The 8,023-nt window shown below is 23.9% G+C and overlaps 1 non-coding gene across 1 annotated transcript; it reads right to left on the bottom strand.

Moving 5' to 3' along the window:
- Positions 1-7,733: 7,733 nt before the first annotated feature.
- Positions 7,734-7,805, bottom strand: TRNAG-UCC (transfer RNA glycine (anticodon UCC)). The gene has a single exon. It is a non-coding gene; the product is annotated as a tRNA-Gly (tRNA).
- Positions 7,806-8,023: the final 218 nt, after the last annotated feature.

Genomic DNA, 8,023 nt, shown 5'->3' on the forward strand with positions numbered 1-8,023 from the left:
TAAGTATTTAATTATTTTAAAAACAAAAGCGTATGATACAAGAACAAAAAGAAAACTTAATTCCTTCCAATCAGAACTTTAGAGGATTCATTTTTATTTCAAATATAATAAATGAAACTAAATATTTATTTAATTTTAAATATTAATTATCTTAAAATAATCGAGATATTATTAATTTAGTTATTTAAAAAATACTATAACTATAAAAATTTATTTAAAATTACTCATAACGTATGGGTCTATACATAAAATAAATGATTCTTTTTCACGAAATTTTTATAACAATATAATGTAATAAGTTACTCATTATTTATTTTAAAAAAATAAATAATTAGACTTGGTACAAATATATGACAGATTTAAAATATAATATTTTTAAGAATTTAACATTAATAAAAAACTACTTGGGTATATTCATCACGGAAATTATTTAGTTGAAATGTATAAATAAGAACTGATCATTATTAATAGTTTTAATTATTTATTTTAAATTTTTAATCACCCGGTTTATGCGAATGAATATAATCCGTTAGATTTTAAAATAAATGGTAGAGATTATGTGTCAATCTTTTTTTCTTTCTCTTCCATTATTTAAATAAATCATGGAGGAGAGAGAAAAAAAACAACGACACATAATCTCCACCATTTATTTTAAAATCTAACGATTCAGATTCATTCTCTCATTCTCACATTCTCATATATATATATATATATATATATATATATATATATATATATATATATATATATATATATATATATATATATATATATATATATATATATATATATAAAACGTATATTTCAGAATTTTACAAATAAGAATTATACAAATAAATTTAGTTGAATAATTTTATTTATATATTATTGATAACAATGACATTTTATCTATATAATAGTACTATAAATAAATTATAAGTGTTTTAAAATGAGATTTCTTACTTTAAAAAATATTTAACACGTGCCTCGCACGGGTCTAAGTACTAGTTAGATATAAATTACACTAGTAAAGGACCCGTGCGCCCGCACGGGTCACGTAAAGTCGATATAAACAATAAATAAATATATAACGATGGTTAATAAATATATATATATATATATATATATATATATATATATATATATATATATAAAAGATACACAAATTAAAAATAAAAAACAATTGAAATTATAATTGTCAAATAAATATTAATTTAATCTAGTTAGAAATATATAGTTTAGTAGAAAAAATAAATAAAATAATTAAGTAGTCATCTACCCGTGCGTTCGCACACATTATACAATATAGCTATAATCTATCGTGAGTAGTCATCTACCCGTGCGTTCGCACGTATTGCACAATATTATAAATAATAAATAAATATAATATATGTGATTATATTTATTTGATTTGGTAACAGGTACCAAACTTTTTTGTCCAAATTTTGTTTATTGTCACTCATACCCCTATATTATTATAAGCATTTGAAATCTTTTTACTTATTTTAAATAAAAATTTCAATATATTTAATAGATTTATTTTTCCAAAAATATCAGTTATAGGTTAATATGTACATATAAAAAATAAAGGAAATAATTAAGCATTTATCTATCACAGTTGTAAATAAATATAATATAATGATGGTTAAAAATGTAAATAAAATATATACACATTAAGTAGATTTGTCCCGTCGAAAAATGTATATTTGAGTAGAAAAATAAAGAAAATAATTAAGAAATCATTTACTTCAGTTCATACACAATGTTATTATAAGAGGTGTGTAGGTTTCCCAAGAAGTTGTGGAGGCAGGTGAATTTGGTTTTATCAATACGTTAATGAATTGTCTGCAATAAATAAAATTATTAAAATAGGCTTTTTAGTAAAAGGTATAATAGGTTATTTTAGTAAAACTTATAATAGGTAATCATGGTACTACCTCTTAATGATTACTTTGAAAATAAATATACTATCTTAAAATTTAAGAAATTTTATATTATAGGCTTGTTTATATATTTTACCTATAATATATTAGTTGACATAGTATATTTTTATTTGTAATTGAATTTGGGAAAAAAATAAAATTTACGTAATTGAAATGAATATTATAATTAAAAAAATTATTTAATATTATATTAAATAATTATTTCTCTTAATTTTTTTACAAATAAGATAGTTATTTTATAATAAAGAGTAAGTTTTTAAAGAATAAGATATTCAATACCAACTCTTTCCCGTTTTATAAAAAAAATTATATAAACAGTTGGCTTTTTCCCGTTTATAAAAATACTTATAATTTATTACCGTTTATAAAAAAAATTGTATCAACAGTAAATTATTTCTTGTTTATAAAAAAATTTGTATAAACAGTTGACATTAGTTATTAAATATTGTATAAAATTAATGTCATTTGTTGATATTGTATAGAGAGTTATTTGAATTCCACCGTTATAGGTTAATATGTACATATAAAAAATAAAGGAAATAATTAAGCATTTATCTATCACAGTTGTAAATAAATATAATATAATGATGGTTAAAAATGTAAATAAAATATATACACATTAAGTAGCTTTGTCCCGTCGAAAAATGTATATTAGAGTAGAAAAATAAAGAAAATAATTAAGAAATCATTTACCCGTGCGTTCACACGGTTCATACACAATGTTATTATAAGAGGTGTGTAGGTTTCCCAAGAAATTGTGGAGGCAGGTCATAATGAATTTGGTTTTATCAATAATTGTTTGCAATAAATAAAATTATTAAAATAGGCTTTTTAGTAAAAGGTATAATAGGTTTTTTTAGTAAAACTTATAATAGGTAATCATGGTACTACCTCTTAATGATTACTTTGAAAATAAATATACTATCTTAAAATTTAAGAAATTTTATATTATAGGCTTGTTTATATATTTTACCTATAATATATTAGTTGACATAGTATATTTTTATTTGTAATTGAATTTGGGAAAAAAATAAAATTTACGTAATTGAAATGAATATTATAATTAAAAAAATTATTTAATATTATATTAAATAATTATTTCTCTTAATTTTTTTACAAATAAGATAGTTATTTTATAATAAAGAGTAAGTTTTTAAAGAATAAGATATTCAATACCAACTCTTTCCCGTTTTATAAAAAAAATTATATAAACAGTTGGCTTTTTCCCGTTTATAAAAATACTTATAATTTATTACCGTTTATAAAAAAAATTGTATCAACAGTAAATTATTTCTTGTTTATAAAAAAATTTGTATAAACAGTTGACATTAGTTATTAAATATTGTATAAAATTAATGTCATTTGTTGATATTGTATAGAGAGTTATTTGAATTCCACCGTTATAGGTTAATATGTACATATAAAAAATAAAGGAAATAATTAAGCATTTATCTATCACAGTTGTAAATAAATATAATATAATGATGGTTAAAAATGTAAATAAAATATATACACATTAAGTAGCTTTGTCCCGTCGAAAAATGTATATTTGAGTAGAAAAATAAAGAAAATAATTAAGAAATCATTTACCCGTGCATTCACACGGTTCATACACAATGTTATTATAAGAGGTGTGTAGGTTTCCCAAGAAGTTGTGGAGGCAGGTCATAATGAATTTGGTTTTATCAATACGTTAATGAATTGTCTGCAATAAATAAAATTATTAAAATAGGCTTTTTAGTAAAAGGTATAATAGGTTTTTTTAGTAAAACTTATAATAGGTAATCATGGTACTACCTCTTAATGATTACTTTGAAAATAAATATACTATCTTAAAATTTAAGAAATTTTATATTATAGGCTTGTTTATATATTTTACCTATAATATATTAGTTGACATAGTATATTTTTATTTGTAATTGAATTTGGGAAAAAAATAAAATTTACGTAATTGAAATGAATATTATAATTAAAAAAATTATTTAATATTATATTAAATAATTATTTCTCTTAATTTTTTTACAAATAAGATAGTTATTTTATAATAAAGAATAAGTTTTTAAAGAATAAGATATTCAATACCAACTCTTTCCCGTTTTATAAAAAAAATTATATAAACAGTTGGCTTTTTCCCGTTTATAAAAATACTTATAATTTATTACCATTTATAAAAAAAATTGTATCAACAGTAAATTATTTCTTGTTTATAAAAAAATTTGTATAAACAGTTGACATTAGTTATTAAATATTGTAAAAAATTAATGTCATTTGTTGATATTGTATAGAGAGTTATTTGAATTCCACCGTTATAGGTTAATATGTACATATAAAAAATAAAGGAAATAATTAAGCATTTATCTATCACAGTTGTAAATAAATATAATATAATGATGGTTAAAAATGTAAATAAAATATATACACATTAAGTAGCTTTGTCCCGTCGAAAAATGTATATTTGAGTAGAAAAATAAAGAAAATAATTAAGAAATCATTTACCCGTGCGTTCACACGGTTCATACACAATGTTATTATAAGAGGTGTGTAGGTTTCCCAAGAAGTTGTGGAGGCAGGTCATAATGAATTTGGTTTTATCAATACCTTAATGAATTGTCTGCAATAAATAAAATTATTAAAATAGGCTTTTTAGTAAAAGGTATAATAGGTTTTTTTAGTAAAACTTATAATAGGTAATCATGGTACTACCTCTTAATGATTACTTTGAAAATAAATATACTATCTTAAAATTTAAGAAATTTTATATTATAGGCTTGTTTATATATTTTACCTATAATATATTAGTTGACATAGTATATTTTTATTTGTAATTGAATTTGGGAAAAAAATAAAATTTACGTAATTGAAATGAATATTATAATTAAAGAAATTATTTAATATTATATTAAATAATTATTTCTCTTAATTTTTTTACAAATAAGATAGTTATTTTATAATAAAGAGTAAGTTTTTAAAGAATAAGATATTCAATACCAACTCTTTCCCGTTTTATAAAAAAAATTATACAAACAGTTGGCTTTTTCCCGTTTATAAAAATATTTATAATTTATTACCGTTTATAAAAAAAATTGTATCAACAGTAAATTATTTCTTGTTTATAAAAAAATTTGTATAAATAGTTGACATTAGTTATTAAATATTGTATAAAATTAATGTCATTTGTTGATATTGTATAGAGAGTTATTTGAATTCCACCTTTTTAGGATTAATTAATCATAATGATTACTTTTAAATATTGGAATTGTGGAGACATGTCATAATGAATTTGATTTTATCAATACGTTAATGAATGGTCTGCAATAAATAAAATTATTAAAATAGGCTTTTTAGTAAAAGGTATAATGGGTTTTTTTTAGTAAAACTTATAATAGGTAATCATGGTACTACTACTACCTCTTAATGATTACTTTGAAAATAAATATACTATCTTAAATCAGACTATTAATCATGACATAAATGTAATGATGGTTTTAGTTTTTGATTTTTTTTAACTTTCGACATAATTATTTGCCCTGATCATATAAAAAAATGTTTAAGGCACTAATAACGATGAAGCAAATTTAATTTTTTAAATTAAAATAGTAAATAATAATAGTATCAAAAGCATAAAAAAATCAATATTGATTAAAAACAATTAAAGTTAACGAAATAAAATTAAATCAATATATTAAAACTTGAAATTAAATATTTAGAATATCGTAGTAATGATTATATTAGATAAAAAATATTAATCCATTATATTTTAAACATAAATTCAAAAATATTTTAATATTGATTTTCTTATTTTATTTTATAAAATTAAATGACTTTTTCAAGGACGGTGGTTAACATTGGTATTATTAGCCTCTTATTTTATTTCAAGGACGGTGATTTTCTTATTTTATTTTTTAGTTAATATTAATATTAATTTAATTATTATTAGCCTCTTAGTTAGTATTAATATTAATTTAATTAATGTTAGCATTTTAGTTAATTTTGGTATTAATTTAATTTGTATCAGTATTCTAATTAATATTAGTATTATTACTAAATAACTGTGTTTTTTTCATCATCAGTATCATTATCAGGTGTTTATTATTAGTTATTGGGTTAATTAATATTAAGTGGGATTAAGACTAATGAAGCAGAGTGGGCCAGATTGTGTATGCATTCCGGATCAAGGTAGTGGGCCACGGATCCATTTTTGGGCCAAACGCTCCAGGAGTAGTGGACCGGGTCAAACCGACCCGGATCCTGTTCACTCTCCTTCAACCTTCGAAACCCTAACCCCCACCTCCATCAGCGGCGCCGCCCCACACAAACCCTAATCTGATCAAGATCCAAGCCCAAAGTTGAATCAACTGACAATCATAAAATACAATCAAATCAAATAACTGAAACGAAATCAGAATTTAACAAAATAAAAAAAAATTTATTGAAAGATTCGAATCAATTACAAACAGATTGGAAATCAAATCATGAATCTAATCTAACCTAAACAATTTCTAACCCTAGACTATATAAACTAAGGACCTAAACTAAAGAAGAGGACGGAGGAATTAGAGAGAATTTTCTGGAAAATTTGAGGCGCCGCCGTGAATATGCACAACTTTCGATCTTCATCTTCATACCTGCAAATCACACACACAGAAAGAAATCAGAAGGAGAATGAGGAGCCAACACGATCCAATAATTCAAGAATATAAGGTAACTTCTAAATCGAACTTAGCTTAGGGTTGTTTGGTTGCATGTTGTTGTTTGTTGTCTGGGTTTTCAAAGGGGTAGGGTTCTTATTTGGGGTTAGGGTTCTTACTTTCTAGGTTAGGGTTCATCGTAGGGTTAGGGTTCATGTGGTTTTCTGGGTTCAGTTCAAAGTTGGATGAATGTAGAAGATGAAGATCTTGAAGATCTTCATCTGGATGCAGCACTTTCTGGGTTGTTGGAGGGTGATTTACGGGGGTTCGCGGTTGGGGGGAGGTTGAAGATGAAGATTATCTTCATCTGGGTTTTAGGATGGTTTACGATGGAGTTTGGGGTGGTGTTACGGTGATTCACGGTGGGTGGAGGTGGTTCGGTGAGTTGAGAGGAAGATGAAGGAATATTGTTTGCAGCAGTGGGGAAGAGAAATTTTTTGGGAGAACCGAATGAGAGAGCGAAGGATTTTTTTACTTTTTGTTTTTTTGTTTTGTTGATTGTCCTTCTATATAATGAGAAGGAAGTGTTGGAAGTGATGAAATGCCAAAATAATTTGTTTTAAGCGTGAAACAATATTTGGGGAAAACCAACGGTCCAATTATTAATATAAAAAATCTACAAATTAATTAAGTATTGCTGTATTCCATGCAGATTTGCACAACTATCTACAAAAGCATGACAATAATATTAATTATGGAAAAGAAATTGGACAATTGAAAAGTAATGCAATGATTAAGGAATAAATATTTTTAATTAAATTATTGAAGTATATGCAATTACCGTTGTGTCCCCGATTATCACCCTCAAATTGAAAGATTAGAGGGTTATTGAAAGGATTTCATATGTATTGTACTTTATTATATTAAAAGTAGACTACATTAGATATAAAATTTAATTTTCACTTTAAGAGAGTAGTATTGTGTTTGGCAGATGGGTAATTTAACACGCCTTACTTCTTCGTTTGGTGAAGAAAAGATTAAGAGTAAATTAATTAGATATAAAATTTAATTTTCACTTTAAGAGAGTAGTATTGTGTTTGGCAGATGGGTAATTTAACACGCCTTACTTCTTCGTTTGGTGAAGAAAAGATTAAGAGTAAATTAATTAAAAAAAACATTAAAGTGCGTTTGCCGGGAGTCAAACCCGGGTCTATTGCTTGGAAGGCAATTATCCTGACCGTTGGACTACAAACGCTTGCATGTTATCACACGTTTGATTAAACATGAAATCTTTGTTTTCGTCAATGGTTTATTTGCTAGCAGTTTCATAGCCTACTGAAAATTAAGACTAACCAACCAAACCTTTTAAGAATGAGTTGTTCGAATTCTTATGCTTGAACTTGTATTACTTACTCTAGTTTTGTTTTAATAAAATGGGTTGAACCCATAAATCATGAATGTATGAGCTGAAAT

This window comes from Vicia villosa, linkage group LG3, assembly GCF_029867415.1.
Source record: "Vicia villosa cultivar HV-30 ecotype Madison, WI linkage group LG3, Vvil1.0, whole genome shotgun sequence".
In the NCBI taxonomy this organism is placed as follows: domain Eukaryota; kingdom Viridiplantae; phylum Streptophyta; class Magnoliopsida; order Fabales; family Fabaceae; genus Vicia; species Vicia villosa.